Below are 18,986 nucleotides of genomic sequence, written 5' to 3' on the forward strand. Positions count from 1 at the left end.
GGGAGGGAGACGCAAGAGGGAGGGGATATGGGGATATATGTATACATATAGCTGATTCACTTCGTTATACAGCAGAAACTAACACAACATTGTAAAGCCATTATACTCCAATAAAGATGTTAAAAAAAAAAAAAGAAAATGCTGAGAAAAGGTATAGCAGGCAGATGCAACAAACACTAAAGCAAAAGTCATGATATTAATGTAAGACTAAATGCAACTCAAGACAAATACTTTGTTTTTCAGGATATTTATTTATTTTTAATTGAAATATAGTTGAATTACAGTGTTGTGTTAATTATTGCCTTACAGCAAAGTAACTTAGTTGTACATATGTATACATTCTTTTTCATATTCTTTTCTATTATGGTTTATCACAGGATATTAAATATAGTTCCCTGTGTTATACAGTAGGACCTCGTTGTTTATCCATTCTATATATACCAGTTTGTATCTACTAACCCCAAACTCCCAATCCTTCCCTCTCCCATCCCCCTTCCCCCTTGGCAACCACCAGTCTATTCTCTATGTCTGTGATTCTGTTTCTGTTTCATGGATAGGTTCATATTTTCGATTCTACATATAAGTGATATTGTATGGTATTTGTCTTTCTTTTTCTGACTTACTTCACTTAGTATGATAATCTCTAGTTGCATCCATGTTGCTGCAAATGGTGTTATTTCATTATTTTTTATGGCTGTGCAGTATTCCATTGTATATATGTACCACATCTTCTTTATCCATTCATCTGTTGATGGACATTTAGGTTGTTTCCATGTCTTGGCTATTGTGAATAGTGCTGCTATAAACGTAGGGGTGCGTGTATCTTTTTGAATTATAGTTTTGTCTGGATATATGCCCAGGAGTGGGATTGCTGGCTCATATGGTAATTCTATTTTTATTTTTCTGAGGAACCTCCATACTGTTTTCCACAGTGGCTGTGCCAACTTACATTCCCACCAACAGTGTAGGAGGGTTCCCTTTTCTCCACACCCTCTCTAGCAAGGACAAATTCTTTAAGACAATTAGGGTGGTTTTATATAACTGAATAGTCTAATTCACAGTGAAGATACACTGTTATGGAAATATATGCATCAATAAATGTTGATAGATGCAAAATTAATGTTGCATTCAGAGCACAACCATGGTAAAAGATTTCAAAATGCCACTCTAGGGCTTTCCTATATCAAGTAAAGAAAAAAAAATAGAGGAATTATGTATTATGAATATGATTTTTTAAAAATACATGCTGTGTAGTACCCACAATACAGAGAATGAAATTTCTTTTCCAGGGCTCATAGAACATTACAAAAATAAACTCTGTATTAGGTTACAAATAAAATCTCTGCAAGTTCCTTAAAACAGAAATAATAAAGGTCACAGTCTTTAACCATTAGAAATGAATAATAATAAATAACAACATGGGGGACAAGCAATAAATTATGGTCTGTTTGTATAATAAAGTACTGTGTAGCCATGGAAAACAATATTATATGTAGAAGGATGTTTAGTGACACCAAATAATGGTCACCATAAACAAATAAGTGAAAAAAGTTAGAAAGAGGTTAAAAGAGTTTAAAAAAAAAGTGTATGCTTACATACATAGGGAAATTCTAGAAATAATTTATGGCAAAATGTTAATTGTGGTTATAATTAATGGTAAGGTTACATGTGATTTTTATTTTAAAATCATTAAAATATGATTTGGACTCTTGGCCAAGATTAATATTATGCTCACACTGTTTATGGTTTGTAGAATCCATATTCTACAATATTGTTTTGATAATGAAGATTAGTTTGCTTGTTTCTAGTCCTTTGGCTTTTTGTTGTTGCTGTTGTTCTCCAAAATTCTTCAAAAATCAAATAACAGTGGTTAAAGAGCCTGGTCATCCTGGTCCCAAGCAGTAGACCAAGCTATCCTTTGCTCTACTTGCTCTAGAATTAACCAGCCCACTCCCCAAACTTCCCTCAAACATTGTTTGGTCAGTAGTGTTTTGGGTTAGTTAGTTTATTTCTTTGGTCACTTAATGTTTTCAGATCATTCTGAGCTATTTTTTTCATGATGTACTTCATGTAAGTTTGTACCATCTTTCTGTATATTGCTTGATTGTTTGTCTTCCCTCTTATCTCTAAACGTCCTTTTCAGTTATGAACCTGTGGGTTAGTCCCGCAGGCACTTTTTTATTTTTTTTAAGAACCATTCCTTTTCCCTCTTGTGTCTGCCTAAGTTTAAAGGTCCTGGCTGTTTATTACAGCCTGGCTTCTCCTTGACAATAATGACCTCTGAGCTGGAGTAGCTTCTTTCTCCTAAGATGTCTCTTATGCTGGCTTCACCCTTCTGCAAGCAGGGTCTTTCTGTTGGTCAGAGTAAGGTCCAGAGGAGTTCATCCAGTTAGACTTCTTTACTCCATTTCAACAAGGGAAATAGAAACACTTGTCTGATGCTCTTTTAGCCAAATGAGGCTTTCAGCAAACGTTTAGCCAGCATGAGTTCCCTTTCACTGTTCCAACTTCCTTCATGCCAGAAGAGTAGGGGCTAGGAATGCACCCTTCATTTCCTCCTTGTGGTCAAGAGGCTGGTAGAACATGCTCACGATGATATCATACTGTTCCTCACCCTTTTCTGCTCACTCATAAGATATTTTAGGTGCTCTATCTTTAGGGTCATGAATATCCATCATAAACCAATTTTTGGTCCAAAGCCATGTTGCCATATAGACATGCCAGTCCTTAAATACAGTTTTTAGTACTCTTTGTAATAATGTGTACATGTGTGTATATTTGTGCGTGTCACCAGGCACCTCCCCTCTCCTGTTTGTTTTACCAGCAGTTCTACACTTTAGACTGATTCGTAGTGCTATTACAGCTCTTTGATCATGTGCTTGTCAGTCTCTAGGCTAATACATGCCCCCCCACCCCATGCTCATGAGATGCAAGCATTTCATTACTAGATACGAACTCCCCCTTTCAGCATATGGTGAATCATGACCCAGAAAACTACATCCAGTATTGACAGTTTGCTTCCATTTAATCTCAGAATCCCAACTGTCAGCAGGAAGAGCGGATGACAACATCATCCCTATTCCCAAGTGTTTCACTGTCTTGCCGAAAACTAGTGGGACATCAGGTCAGACTAGATGATGAAGGACCTTGAATGCTTGGAAAAGGAATTGGACACAAAGTGATAGTCGGAAGTAATTCTTAGTTCTTGAGAAGGGAAATAATTGAAACTAGTGGTTTTCCTAGAGTAAAGTATTCATATGCAGAGCAGACTGAAATGGAATGAGACAGTTCTGAAGACTAGAGGCAGGTGCTGGGGCCAGTGAGCAGGCCTCAGAAATTGGAGGTGCTGTCACAAGGAATGAAATGAAGGGACAGAGCTGATAGATAACACAAAACAAACTTGGTAAGTTGGTTTCTGGTTTGGTATTGAAATTTTGGGAGGAGGAAGGAGGCTGAAAGTAAATAACACCAATTATCAACCCGCTGAACGTGGAGAATGACATTTACATTGAAAAAGATAGGCAAATCTGTGTTATTCAGTTTTTGAGGTGGAGCTGGGAGGAAGGTAAGTTTGAGAGTAGATCTATTTATATATTTAAAAGTCACACCTTATAAATGGTTGGAGGACTGTGTAAATGCATGTGATTCCATCAGCAACAGGATGCCTTTCTGACCAAACTAAATTCATTATATGATTTCACACTCCAATCAAAATAGAGTTAGTCAATCAAATCAAATTACTTTTCTCTTTCTACTGTTTCTTCTTTAGTTGGGGCTGCTTTCTGTTGGCCATTTTTGTCTAGTTCAAAGTGATTCACCCAGGGAGGCCAGTCCCTCCAATTGGACTGTAATTTATTAAATACGTTCATCCAAATGACTAACTCTGTGCTCATCTCCCAAACCCTCCAGTGTCCTAATCTAGCTCATGCACCCAGCCACTCCTAACCACTGCAGGCAGATGTTGCCACAGAGTTCCCATGTCATAGTTTTTTTTGATTTATTCATTAATTGCTTCTGAGGGGTGAAAGTGAAAATTTATACCATTTCATCTTTTATAGCTGGTTCTGAAAAGCATCATTGTTCCCTTCCATCCTCTTCCTTAAATTGAGATCTAAGATTTTTCACCCTGAAATTCATATCTTTTCTCATCATAAACTCATTTCTCCATTATATGAGGCCATGCAAGGTATCAGGGGATCTTGGCACATTTACTTGTATCTGATAAAAAAGAAGGGAAGGCAATTGGCATCCATGGAGTCCTATGGCACTGTGCTAAGAAATCTGTATTCATTATGTTTAATGCTATTCTGCAAGGTGACACCACTATTCCCATTTTCCAGCTGAGGAAACTTGGACTCAGAGAGATGAAGTAAGAATAAGTAATGTGCTCAAGGCCACAAATCTAGGAAATGCAGACCCAGGTTTGTTCAACTCCTGGGTTATACTCTTTTCTATTTTCTGACATATCTATATTTCTAGGTATAGAATACTGTTGGTATGTTGTTCTCCACATCAGAAACCAGTGGTGCAGAGGAACAGTCGAGAAGTGCTTTACGCCTCACAGGCCCTGGCGTATAGGTCTCCTGACACTCCCAACCCATACATACCCTTGAGTGAACAAGGCTCATGGGTTTGGAAGAGATTTGGGGGAAATGAAATGGCATACTCCTAATTATTTTGAACTAAGGAATCCATTAGCTATAATTTTTATTGAAATTGAAAATACAAGAAATAATCTTATAGCATGAAGAAACTCCTTTAAATTAGACCCAATTTAGGAGTTTTGAGGTTTTGATTTCAGCGGTTCCTCCCTGCAGTGCCAGCATGTCAGGTACACTTAGTAAACCCGAGTCTTTTCTCTTCTCTGCCCTTTCACATTAGCCGTGTGAGCACCATTGCGAGCTGAGCTCTCCTGTCTCTGAGCTGCACAGTGCCAGTGCTTTCTCAAAAGTCTTCCCATTTCATCTAGGCTTTCAAAAGGAGTGCTGTAAAGTTGACTATCTTATTCTCCTATCATTTAATAAAACCTTTTGCGTTTATAGTGATGCCCCCATTTTTATTCCTAATATTGGTGGTTCCTCCTCTTCTTCCCCCTCTTCCTCTCTCTCCCAAAGAATTGTCTATTTTATTGATTTTTGTCAACAACAGCAAAAAGAGCTTTTGATTTTACTTACTGTCCAGTTGTTTTGTTTTGTTGTGGGTTCTAGCCTTCATCTTTAGTGCTGCCCTTTTTAGCTTTATTTAGCTTTCTTTTGCTCCTTTTCCAGCTTCCTGAGTTGGAGGCTTGATTTATTTATTTTCATCTTCCTTGTTTTCTAAGAAATTTATTTAAGGCTACAAGCGTCCTATAATCAAACTGCACATTTACTAGATTGATAGGTAACTCTTCCATATTTTCACTTTCTTCTTAAACAAGAAGTTACTTAAGACTATATGGGTTTTTTTTAAATTACCATATTGTTGCAGATTGACTTCCCTGGGAAGCAGATTCTGAGATGGAGATTGCAGTGCAGGAGTGTTATTAATTTTAAAGGGAATGCTTTTGGGATCACTACTTGTGGAAGGGATGGGACAGAGCAGGATTGGCAGAGAATTTGGACTGGGATGGCCCTGCTGAGTTGTTTCCCATTGGGTTGAGGGGACCCGGCCTTTATGCCCCTTCCCATTTGTATCATTCAGTAATTGTATGTGGGTTGCCCAGGAAGGGGGCATGACCTTGGGCAAGGCAGATCTTTGCAGCTAAGGCAGTTCCTGAAAAGGGCTGACAGCTGAGAGCTGTCTTCCAGCAGCACTCCCAAGTAGCTGGGGAAGTAAATCCTTTCCAAAAGGGGATCTGGTTGGCACAGTTCAGCACATACTACAAATATTTACAGTTTAATATTTTAACTAACTTTTGGCTGTTGACATTTAATCTGTATAAGACATTTCCCCATAGTATTTAATTAGATACATGTACCAAAATGTATTTAGCAGTCCCATATTGTGAGACATTTAAATTGTTTGGAATTTTTTGCTATTATAAATATACTGCCAAAAATATCTTCAGAGCTGCAATCTTGTAGAAGTACTAACAGTAGTCTCAGAGGTAGTGCTGTTATTTTTGTCCATAGTTACTTTCTTTTTTTAAGATCTATATCTATATCTATATTTTATTCCTCTTCACCTTTTTGTACTGTATACACTATTCTACAGCTTTAACTTCTCTCTTTGTAATAAATTCTGATAAGTTGTCCATAATGGCTCATGAGAAACATGCTCACTTTCTAGTTTTGTTTTTTCTTTAAGTTTGAGATATAATTGACATACAGCAATGTATAAGTTTAAGGTGGACAGCATAATGAGTTGACTTACATACATCATGAAATGATTATCACAATAAGCTTCATGAATACCCATCATCTCATAGAGATACAAAATCAAAGAAATAGAAAAAATTTTTTTCTTGTGATGAGAACTCTTAGGATTTACTCTCTTAACAGTTTTCATACATAACATAAGCAGTGTTCATTATATTTATCAAGTTGTACATTACAACCCTAGTACTTACTTATCTTATAACTGGAAGTTTCTACCCTTTGACCACCTTCATCCAGTTCCCCCTCCCCCCACCCCCATCTCTGATAGCCACAAATCTGATCTCTTCTTCTGTGAGTTTGTTTGTTTGTTTTTGAAGTATAATGGACCTGTAACACTATGTTAGTTCCTGTTATGCAACATAGTGATTTGGTATTTCTGTACATTTCAAAATGATCACCACAGTAAGTCTAGTTATGATATGTCACTATGTAAAGATATTACAGGGACTTCCCTGGTGGCGCAGTGGTTAAGAATCCGCCTGCCAATGCAGGGGATGTGGGTTTGAGCCCTGGTGCAGGAAGATCCCACATGCTGTGGAGCAACTAAGCCAGTGCATCACAACTACTGAGCCTGCGCTCTAGAGCCCAAGAGCCGCAACTACTGAGCCCATGTGCCACAACTACTAAAGCCCGTGCGCCTAGAGCCCGTGCACCTAGAGCCTGTGCCCTGCAATGAGAAGCCTGCGCACCGCAACAAAGAGTAGCCCCCGCTCACTGCAACCAGAGAAAGCCCGTGTGCAGCAACAAAGACCCAACACAACCAAAAATAAATAAATAAAATAAATTTCTAAAAAAAAAAAGATATTACATAGTTATTGACTGTATTCCCCACACTGTACATAGCAATATATATGATTATTTTGTGTAGCTGATCTCTTAAGTTCAAATGCATTTTAACAAACCTATGTTTTTACTCACTACCGCTGTGTTTACTGTTTTTGACATCATATTTTACGTATTTTTGTTTTGTGTATCACTTAACTACTTATTGCAGATATAGATGACTTTACTACTTTTGTCTTTTAACATTTCTGCTAGCTCTCTACATGGTTGATTTACTGCCTTTGCTGTATATTTGCCTTTACTGATGAGTTTTTCTTTTCATAATCTTCATGTTTCTAGTTGTGGCCTTTTCCTTTTCACTTAGAGAAGTCTCTTTAACATTTCTTGTAAAGTTGGTTTAGTGGTGCTGAACTCTTTTAGCTTTTGCTTGTCTGTAAAACTTTAGATCTCCCCATCAATTCTGAATGAAAGCCTTGCCGGGTAGAGTATTCTTGGTTTTAGGTTTTTACCTTTCACCACTTTAAATATATTATACCACTCCCTTCTGCCTGCAGAGTTTCTGCTAAGAAGTCACCTGATAGCCTTATGGAAGTTCTTTTGTATGTCACTCATTGCTTTCTCCTTGTTGCTTTTAATAGTCTCTCTCTATCTTTAATTTTTGCCATTTTAATTGCCATGTGTCTTAGTGTGGTCCTCTTTGGGTTGATCCTTTTTGGGACTCTCTGTGCTGCCTGGACTTGGTTGTCTGTTTCCCTTCCCAAGTTAAGGAAATTTTCAGCTATTATGCCTTCAAATATGTTCTCTTCCCCTTTCTGTCTCTCCTCTCCTTCTGGGACCCTTATAATGTGAACGTTAGTACATCTGATGTTGTCCAAAATCTCTTAAACTGTCCTCATTTCCTTTTATTCTTCTTTCTATTCAGCTTCAGTGATTTCCACTAACCTGTCTCATCTCATCTAATCTACTGTTGATTCCTTCTGTGTATTTTTCATTTCAGTTATTGTGTTCTTCACCTCTGTTTGGTCCTTCTTTATATTTTCTAACTCTTTTTATTAAAAACTTCCCACTCTGTTCATCCATTCTTCCCCCAAATTCTTTGAACATCTTTACGCTCATTACCTTGAACTCTCTATTGGGTAGATTGCCTTTCTCCACTTCACTTAGTTCTTCTTCTGGGGTTTTAACTTGTTCCTTTGTTTTGAACGTACTCCTCTGTTGCCTCATTTTGCCTAATTTGCTGTTTTTATTTCTATGAATCTGGTATTTGTTATGTTTCCCGACCTTGGAGAAGTGGCCTTTTGTAGGAGACATCCTGTGTGTCCTAGCAGCTCACTCCCCTCTGGTCACCAGAACTATATGCTCTAGGGGTGCCCCCTATCTGGGCTGCGTGGGTCCTTCCGTTGTGGCGGGCTGACTAATGGGTGGTCTGGTCGGCATGGCCGGCTCCCCATCCAGCTGCTTGCCAGGCCCTACCTTGTGCAGAGGCTGCTGTTCACTGGTGGGTGGGGCCGGGTCATGAGGCTGCTGGCTTGGAGCCCTGGGATTTCCCAGGGCTAGTGCTGGCCTACTGTTGGGTGGAGCTGAGTTCTGGAATAGGTAATTGTGGGTCCCAGATCTAGTGTTGGCCTGCTGGTGGGCAGGGCCAGTTCTTGACACAGCTGACCGTGAGGTCCGAGGTGTCCCAAATCTGGTGTCAACCCACTGGTGGATGGGGCCAGTTCCCCAGGTGACTGGCTGAGAGACCCAAGGTGTTCCAGAGCTAGTGGTGGCTTACTTTGCCCACTGGTGGGCAGGGCCGGGGCCCTGTGGGCCCAGTGCTGGCCTGCTGATGGGTGGGCTGTGTCCTGGTATGGCAGGCTGCAGGGCTGCAGTGCTCCTGGGGCTGGTGCCTGCCCACTGGTGGGTGAGGCAAGGTCCTTGGGCTAGTGCTGGCCCACTGGTGTTCAGGGCCAGGTCCTGGGCCCTCTAGTGGACAGAGGCAGTCCTGGGACAGCTGTGGGCTCAGGGGGTCTTAAGGCAGCAGGCCTGCTCATGATTGGGGCTGTATCTCTCCCCAGCTGGTTGCATCTCAGTACTGGGACTGAAAAGCTGGTGGGTGGGACTGGGTCCTGGCACTAATAAGATAGAGGGAGGATTCCAAAATGGCCCTTGCCAGCGCCAGTGTCCCTGTGGTAGAACAAGCCCCCCAGAATGGCTCTCACCAGTGTCTATGTCCCTAGGGTGAGCTCCAGTTGCCTCCTGCCTCTCCGGGAGGCTCTCCAAGATCAGTAAGTGGGTTTTACCCCGACTTCTTTCAAATTACTGCTTCTGCCCTGGGTTCCAGGGCAGGTGAGATTTTGTGTGCACCCTTTAAGAGTGGAGTCTCTATTTCCCACAGTCCTCTGGATCTCCCAAAAGTAAGCCCCGACACCTTCAAAGACAAACGTTCTGGGGGCTCATCTTCTCAGTGCAGGACCCCCCAGGCTGGGGACCCTGATGTGGGGCTCAGACTACTCGCTCTCTGCGGAGAACCTCTGCGATTGTAATTATCCTCTCGTTTGTGGGTCACACACTGAGGGGTATGAGTCTTGACCATACCGCATTTCTGTCCCTCCTACCTGTCTCATTGTGGTTCCCTCTCCATATATTTAGTTGTAGAAGATGTTTTCTGCTAGTCTTCCAGTTTTTCTCATCAATAGTTGCTCTGTAAATAGTTGTAATTTTGGTGTGCCCATGGGAGGAGATGAGTTCAGGGTCTTCCTACTCCACCGTCTTGACCACTACCTCAAAAATCCATAGTTACTTTCTTAAGATAAACTTACAGAAGTAAAATTACACAGAAATGTACATTTCGAGGCTACTGATATATAGTGTTATTTTGGCTAATTTACTTCAATACCAGCAGTGTAGGAGAGTTTCTATTTCATTGCTTTCTTAGCAACAAGGATGTTCCCTATTTCTAAATTGTTAACAATTTGATAAGGTGGCAATAATGCCTTATTATTGTTTCTATCCAGTGAAGTATGATTTAAATGAGTATGAAAACAAATGACATTTCCCAGCCTAAAATAATGGTACCAGATACTGTATGGCAAGAGCAAAGATTTAGATTTTGTGCTTTTACTCAAATTAGAATATTTTTAAATTATTACAAATATGTTTGTATTTTCTTGATGATTATCTAATGCCAAGTGCTGTCATATGATTTCATTGCCCCCTTTTATCTTTGTGTCACATGGCATAATGGTGAAGAAGCACCCCAGAGTCACATTATCTGGATTTGAATCCTGTATTTATCAGTTCATAGCTGCATGACCTAGGACAAGTTACTTAACTCTCTGTTCTTTAGTTTCCTCATCTTTAAAATGGGCATATTTGTTATCTACCTCTTAGGGTTGTTAGGAGTAGTTAACCAGGTAAGTCATGTAAATTGCTTAGGGCAGTCTGGCATGTTGTAAAGGTTAACCATTATTAATAAGGTGTTTTTCAAATTGGGGGCTAGACACCTCTGAGGTGGAGGGGGCCATCCAGGGACATATTGTCAGGGGTCAGAATAAGGTATAGCCATGTCTGGGTGCTGTTGTCCATGGTGCTGAACCATAGTTATGTAATTCCCCAAAGGGCATTGCTGCTCTTTTGAGTTGGTGGAAGAAGAGGCACATGACTGCCCAGAGTCTTCTATAAACTAAATCCTGGGTTCCTGAAATGAGCCAGAAAATTGATCCTCAGGCAGTCTGTAATCTAGAGATAGTATTAATAATTTTCCCAGGTCTGAAAGCCAGCACAGATGCCGGGGAAAGTATGGGCTTTGCATCAGGCACACATGGGTTTGAATAATGGCTTAGCTGCCTGCAAGGAGTCTGATCCTAGATACAGTGGCATGATAATTCCTTGAAAGATTATTTTGAGGATTATATTAATGTGGAGAAGGCAGTAGATTCTCAATAAATAGCAGCTATTCTTCAGATTGTTATGGGAATCAGGAAGTGGGGAGAAGGAAAAGGAAAGGAGAATTAGAGAATGGAGATGGAGGGGTAGAAGAGGAGGGAGGGGAGGGAGAACACAAGAGCTTCATCAAGTGGAGAATGCTCACAGGCCAGCTCACCACAAGCTCCTCCTGGCCCACAGGAACTTTCCAAGCTTAATGCAGTTTCACACACTTCTAAACTTGAGTGTTGTCTCTGTGGTGTGTTTTGTTGTGGTTATTGTTAACGCACACACCACACCACTGCCACCACAATACCTGATTTTTTTTTTGCTTTTTTGTAGTACACTGGCCTCTAACTGCTGTGGCCTCTCCCGTTGCGGAGCACAGGCTCCGGACGCGCAGGCTCAGCGGCCATGGCTCACGGGCCCAGCTGCTCCATGGCATGTGGGATCTTCCCAGACCGGGGCACGAACCCGTGTCCCCTGCATCGGCAGGCGGACTCTCAACCACCGCGCCACCAGAGAAGCCCAATACCTGATATTTTTATAGTGCTGTCTTTTTCTAGTTCTGCCTGAGCCCCATACTCATATCTTGATGTGTCTCTAATGTGACTATTCCATTCCTGATACAGGGATGCTCTGTGGCATGAATAGGGCTGTCATTTTCTCACCCTCTCAGGCTTTTCTGTTTGTTGGGTTTTGCCCTTCAGTTTTTGGTAGGAAACTCCTATTATCTGCTCTGTGCCCTCCTCAAGATTATATATTTGGCACAAAATGTGATAGGAGGAGTATGAAACATAGATCCAGATTGTAGAGAAAGTAAAATTCCCCAGGGAATATAAATCATATCATGAGAATTTTAGGTCTGACAATCATGGCGCTCTGGCTTCCCAATGATGTTTTCCTGCCTTGGGAAAGTGGAACTGACTTGAGAGATCCAGAATCTGTCTGTTTTAGGGCCCCCTAAGGAGAAGGAATAGCTGCAGGTAGTCCAAGCTTCTCTTCTTTCTGTCCCTTACGTTAATGTAAAGCAGTGCTTATAAACACTGGCATGCATCAGAATCCCCAGGGCTCTATAAAACACAAATTGCTGGACCATCCTGAATTTCTGGAGATCTGGGGTGGGTTCTGAGAATTTGCTTTTCTTACATGGTCCCAGCTGATGCCAATACTGCTGGTGTGAGGACCGCACTTTAAGGACCACTGATAGGAAATTTTACTTGCTATGATACTCATAAAACATTATACAAATAATTCCCATGACAACCCTGTGAAACATGTACTACTACTATTATTATACCCATTTAGAGATGAAGAACGCTGGTTTAATGTCACATACTAGTAAGTGGTAGAGCCAAGATTTGAATTCTGTTCTAATTCCAATGCCAGACTTGTGCTTGGTGCTTTGGGAAGAAGGCTGCCTGACACTGGATGTGAGTCATTTTCCCCAGGCGTTAGTTCTGTGAAGGAGGCCTCCTCTCATGCTCTTATCCCTACATCAGCCCCTCAGCTCTGGAGTCCAGAATCGGACCTTGGTCCTGATGTTTATAGCACCACTTCTTTAGCATTTCCACTGTAGCGTGCCCCTAATGGCAGAGCCAAGTGAACACTCTCCCACATTTTTGAGAGCAAAGGTGGCCCCAGGGCAAGAACTTAATTTTTTTCCAAAGTCTCATGTTTTACCTCAAACTTCCTGAATATTTTACATTCTATGCCATTCTCTGTTCATGTTTAATATAATGTAGATGTTTTTCCCCTCAAATAATATTGGCTTTCCAGATGCATGCCATGGTTTTTCCTCTAGCTTCTAATTTACCTTCCAGTTTGAGGATGAGGATTTAGGCTCTCCATAGTTGGTTTATCGATGGTATCAGCACTTAGCACAGGACCTGGCACTTCGGTACTCAATAGGTATTCATCCAGAGGTGTTATGGTAAAAGAAAGACCATGGGCTTTGGAACTAAACAGACTTGAGTTCAAATACCAGTTCTGTCACTTACTGATGGATGAACTTAAGAGAATCACTCTGGGGCTGTTTTTACAGCTGTAAAATGGGCATCAAAATACCTTGCTCTCAGGGGTTGTTGACTATTACAGATGCAGTGTGCAAAGCACCAGATGTGTGATAGTCTATAAATGAAGTTTGCTGCTATGGCTTCTATTTTAATGACTTGTATAACAGATAAACAAATAAGGGAATGAATGAGCCCACTTGAGCTGTGATGGCCCTGGGATTTAAACACTCCCCAGTCTGACACTGCCTGCCTGTACCAAAGGCAGCCCCTCAAGTAGCAGGTCTCAGCTTCTCCTGGGAGACTGCATGCGTCTCCTGGCTACCAGTCCCCTGCACCTGGGCAGCTCTGTTCAGCCTGACATTTTCACACCTCCGCCAGAGCAGGGCTTCTCATGTTCACTCTGAGACCACTAATGAGATGCAGAATCCTCAAATGCAAGTCCTCTCTGAATTCTTATGGGTAGCACACAAATCCAAGGCTTTTGTTTTTATGTTTGTGTAAGGACTTATATACTGGTAATTTACTAAATGAGTTATTAGGGATTACTCATAGTTGCTATTCATGAAATCAAATTAGGTCATTACCAAGTTCTCCAGGGGCTCTAATTGGGTTATCTGTGAAGTCAAGCTGCTTCTAAATGTTCAGCAACTACTGGCTTCTCACTCAGCCAGATGGTTCGAGAATCCTGTGACCTGGGGGAAAGTCATGCTGTTATCATTGCAATGTCAGACTTGTTTTGAGTTAGTTGTGGTGTTCAGCTACTGCTATTCTTACTTTTTAATTAGAAATGGTAGTTCATTTAACTTCATCATTATCCCATTAGTTTGTGGAGGATATTTGGTTAAGTCGACAGCACGCAGTGATACATATTTGCCTCAAAGGTATTTTAGGCCTATAATTTTCCAGTTACTAGGTTTTAAGACATGAGCAAGCTGCAGTTCAAGCATGAATCATGCATCCTCTCTTGCTAAACAGATACATATGTAATCTGAACCCAAACATGCTTCTTTAGTTGTTTTGGTTATTTATGACTGCATAACTTACTATCCTAAAGCATAGTGGCTCAACCGTTATTTTATTATTCTGCATGATTCTGTGCATCCAGAACTCGGGCAGGGCTCAGCGGGGACAGCTTATCTCCACTCCACGTCATGTCTACTAGAGCTGTAAAATGCAAAGTGGCTTCACGTCCGGCATCACAGCCAGGGTGGCATACATGACTGCGTGCTGGCTGGACGCCTTGACTGGGACCTCATCACAGGGGCTTCAGTTGTCATCATCAGTTGGGTTGCTTGGTTCTCCTCCCTCTGTCCACATGGTTCCTCTGTGATCTCTCCAGCAAGGTGGCTGAACTCCTGACATGGCAGTCCAGTGCTTCCAAGAGCGCAAAAGTGGAAGCTGTCAGGCCTTCAGGCTTAGGCCTGACACTGCCACAACATCACTTCTACTGCAAGTTAAAGCAAGTCACAGGCACAGCCCAGACTCAAGGGGTAGAAAATAAAAAGGACGTGAATGTCAGGAGGCATGAACCATCAATGCAATAGACTGTGACAAAAGTGACAGTCCATTGATGAATTCAAGCAAGTTAACCCCTAGCGTACTGTAAGTTAAGCCTAATAAAGTGACTATTATAAGTTTATAGATTATAGTTTATAGTTATAAAATTATGGGTAATTAATATTAAAATATATACACCAATTCATGTTTTTTATAAGTGTCGCAGAACTAATATTATCAATTTTACATCAACTAGTGTCTTTTGTTCCTCTCCAGTTCTTTGTTAGCACCCAGTCTTTTTTCTATTGGGAAGTGCAAACAGGTGTGGTAGGACTTTTGCTCCATGCAAATAGTGTCAGTCAAAGAAAGTTGAGAACCACTTTTCTAGTGGTCAAGAAATGAACACTTAGAAGTCCTCTAATAACTAGAGCTACAAAGTGGGCAGAACACTGTTTCCACCCTGAAGGAGCTCAGTCTCGCAGGAAAGGGTGGGCAAGTACACTGCAGTGTGGTGGGTGCCGCCATGGAGAAGAGCCCAAGGAGCTATTGGATAGCAGAGAAGATATGTCCAGCCCCGTCCAGGCAATTAAAGGGAGCTTCTTAGAGTAGGTGATACTTGAACTGAACTCCAAAGGCTGAACAGGAGTTGCAGAGTTGAAGAAGGATCAGCAAGGGCGAAAGCCCAGAGATGGTACAGTTATCAAGATGTGACTTGTCCCAAGTCTGGGAAGAGAGAGGGATTTGTATCTTTCTAGTTTTTAGTGATTCTTCCCTTTAAAAAATACGGTCTGTTATAAATCATCAGACGCATATAAACAAGCTCCCCCCATCTGATGCTATATTCATAAATAAATGTCTTTATGAGAGCAAAGAGATGAAGAGGTGTTTGTTCCTGGATAATTGGCGATGGCTGATTCATTGGAATGAATAGAGAGACCTGGGGTGCAATTCAATACCTATTGAATTTGCCATCTTCCTTCTGACTTGTGATTTCCATGCCAGCATCTGTACAGAACAAATAGGATTTGATCCAGTATATGAAATTGCAGAGCTAGGAAATGTGTTCAAAACCATGACTCCCACCCCCTCATTTTTAGACAAGGAAACTGAGGCCAGGGGAGCTGAAGCAAGTGCTAAGAGTGGCATAGCTATAGGGACGTAAAACACTCTTCTCCCACCCAAGCCTGACAATATCCAATCTGAGTGTTATTTAGAAGATACTATTACATTTTTTTCTGTCAGCAAAGATGTTCAGGGTGGTAATAAGAAGATTGTTGGCACTGCAAAGAGCCTCCAAGAGAGAAGTGATAAGATAGGCTGATGAAAGATAAATGCCAAGAGATGTCAGCTGGAGCAAGCCCTCTTGTGCAGTAGCCATCATCTCTATCAAAGGATGGAAAACCAGAGGGGACTGTCACGTGGGAGCATGGTCAGCAGTTACCATCTGGAGAGTCAGGCAGTGTTTCCTGATGGAAATTAAGTATGGTGCAGTTTCACTAAGCTATTTACAAAAACAAGTGGCAGGTCCGATTTGGCCTATAGGCAATAGGCCCCTGGTTTAAATAATAGCCTGGGGGGGATTATAGTATATACTCCCGAACAGCAAAGCAATTTTTTTAAGCCCAAGTTTTCTACATGTTGTCAGCCTATAGTTAACAAATAAGAAGACATGCAAAATAATTATCCTTTGGCCTAAGAAGAGGCTTTCTCAACGTACCCATAGGATCTGGTGTCATAGTGATTTGTAACACTATTTGAAAATCTGCCAGTTTCCTTAAATAACAGAAGTAGGTTTATATAAGTCTTACCTACATTTAAGTTGCTATAATAGAAAACAAAATACCTGTTATGTGCCTTCCATAAATGCATCCAGTAAATGGAGAAATAAACTGGGATAAAAGCTGTGTTGAGTTATATTTGAAAAGGAAAAAAATTTATATTAATACACTTGTTATTCAATCTTGAATGTGTAAATTTTAAAAAAACAAACCTTATGCTACACCTTCAAGTTATATAAAGGTTTATTAATACATTTCCGACAAACTTCAAAAATATGAATAAAAACACTGAATTATGTTTATTCTAAAAAAAAAAAAAGAATGGTGCAGTTTCACTAAAAATAGAACTACCATATGATCCAGCAATCCCACTCCCGGGCATATATGTGGAGAAAACCATCATTTGAAAAGACACAGGCACCCCAATGTTCATTGCAGTACTATTTACAATAGCCAGGACATGGAAGCAACCTAGATGGCCATCAACAGAGGAATGGATAAAGAAGATGTGGTACATACAATGGAATATTACTCAGCCATAAAAAAGAATACAATAATGCCATTTGCAGCAACATGGATGGACCTAGAGATTATCATACTAAGTGAAGTAAATCAGACAAAGACAAATATCATATGATATCACTTATATGTGGAATCTAAAAAAAAATGGTACAAATGAACTTATTTACAAAACAGAAACAGACTCACAGACTTAGAAAACAAACTTATGGTTACCAAAGGGGAAACATGGAGGGAGGGATAAATTATGAGTTTGGGATTAACAAATACACACTACTATATATGAAATAGATAACCAACAAGGACCTACTGTATAGCACAGGGAACTTTACTCAATAGTCTGTAATGACCTATATGGGAAAAGAATCTGAAGAAGAATGGATATATGTGTATATATATAAATGAATCACTTCACTGTACACCTGAAACTAACACAACATTGTAAATCAATATTCTCTAATATAAAATAAAATTTTTAAAAAAGAATGGTGCAGTTTCTTCCACTATGAAGCCAAGCACTGAGCTGCAGTGGAGCAGCAATGATAATAACAGGAGTATTTGTTTAGTTATTGCAACATATACCTCTTTACCTTGGTACTCCTTCTCAACTTCAGGAATCTTTCCACCTGCCCTGCGCCTGCTACGGACACAGTAGCTAGCCCCATAGTTCCCTGTATTTATCTGTACCACTCCTCTTACCAGCTGTGTGTTAATTATCTGTTAAGGTGTCTGTCTCCCACATGGGACTGTCAGCTACTACAACAGGAAAATATAGATAATGTATGTGTTCTATGGGAATGCAGCTGGGAGAACAGCTTGGTTTGCTCAAAGAGTTCAAAAAAACTATAGTGACCTTTGTATCTGCAGCCAGACATATGAGTAGTGGTTTGTTATGGGAAGGAAGGAGTGAAGGGAATTCCAGGTAGATTAAAGGCATGGTGTGTTTGTCAGTCCCTTAACTAACGTTTATGAGGTCCTACCATGTGCCAAATACTTTGCTAGGTGCTAGGAGTACACAGTAGGTTGACTTGGCTGTAACGTGGGGCATGTGGAGCCGGAGGTCATTCAAGTAAGGACGGGGAGGTGAGCTGTGCCACAGATGAAGGATCTAATGCAACTGGCCAAAGAACCTGCCTTTAATCCTGGAAGCCAGTGGAGGCCTCTGAAGGGTTTTAAGCAGGTAAATGCTGCAGTCAAATTTGGTTCTAAATGAGGAGGATATCTATGAAGATATGGAATGATTCATGGGACATTTTGTTAAGTGAAAAAAACAATGTGCAAAAGACAATCTACAATGTGCTACCTTTTGTAGGTAAAGAAGGGGAAATAAGAAAATATCCATATATCTGCTCAATGATGTGAAAATAAGCAGGAAGAATAAACTAGAAAACATAAGTATGGGGTGGGGAAAAGATGATAAGGAGGGGGATGGAAACAGAGTAAAGGGAACGGGGGAAAGCAAGACTTCTCTGAAGAAACCTTTTTATATAGTTCTGACTTTTGAAACCATACTAAAAAAGAATCAGTGGGAATGGAGGATAACCCTACAGTGAAATACAAACAGGAATGAATGGGAGTGGGAAAGAACTAACCTAAGTAACTTTTGAAAATAGTCCTTTGAAGATATGCAGTTGGATGAAGACAGAGGAACTATAAATAAATCTTGAACTCTATTTTTCACAGAGATGTGGCTAGCACTTCCAAAACTACTTTCTGTATATTTTAGGGTTGAGAAAATAAGCATATTGTAGATAATGGAAACAGAGTTTGTTGGAGAAGGGAGTTTAACAATATGGAACGACAGAGTGTATGAGTATGAACTTGGGGTTTTTAACATGAATGCATGGATGGATGGATGGATGGACGGACGGACGGGAAGATAGATAAATAGCCAGAAATGAGATATGTGTGTACATGTGAATATATTTCCTAGCTCTGTCCCTGACAGGGCCTAGAAGTAGTGACACCCCAGTAGCAATGAGCATACCTAGTACCCAAACCTTGGTTTCAAAAACCATTCCCCACTAGAAAGAATCAGGGATCTTTGGGAAAATGACTGATTTCAGGATAGTACTGAGGAAGAAAAAGATGATCCTGAAATATTTCGTAGTACCAGAAAATAAAGATGTGAT

This window comes from Monodon monoceros, unplaced genomic scaffold (genome assembly GCF_005190385.1).
Source record: "Monodon monoceros isolate NGI ecotype Baffin Bay Population unplaced genomic scaffold, NGI_Narwhal_1 Super_Scaffold_11, whole genome shotgun sequence".
In the NCBI taxonomy this organism is placed as follows: Eukaryota; Metazoa; Chordata; class Mammalia; order Artiodactyla; family Monodontidae; genus Monodon; species Monodon monoceros.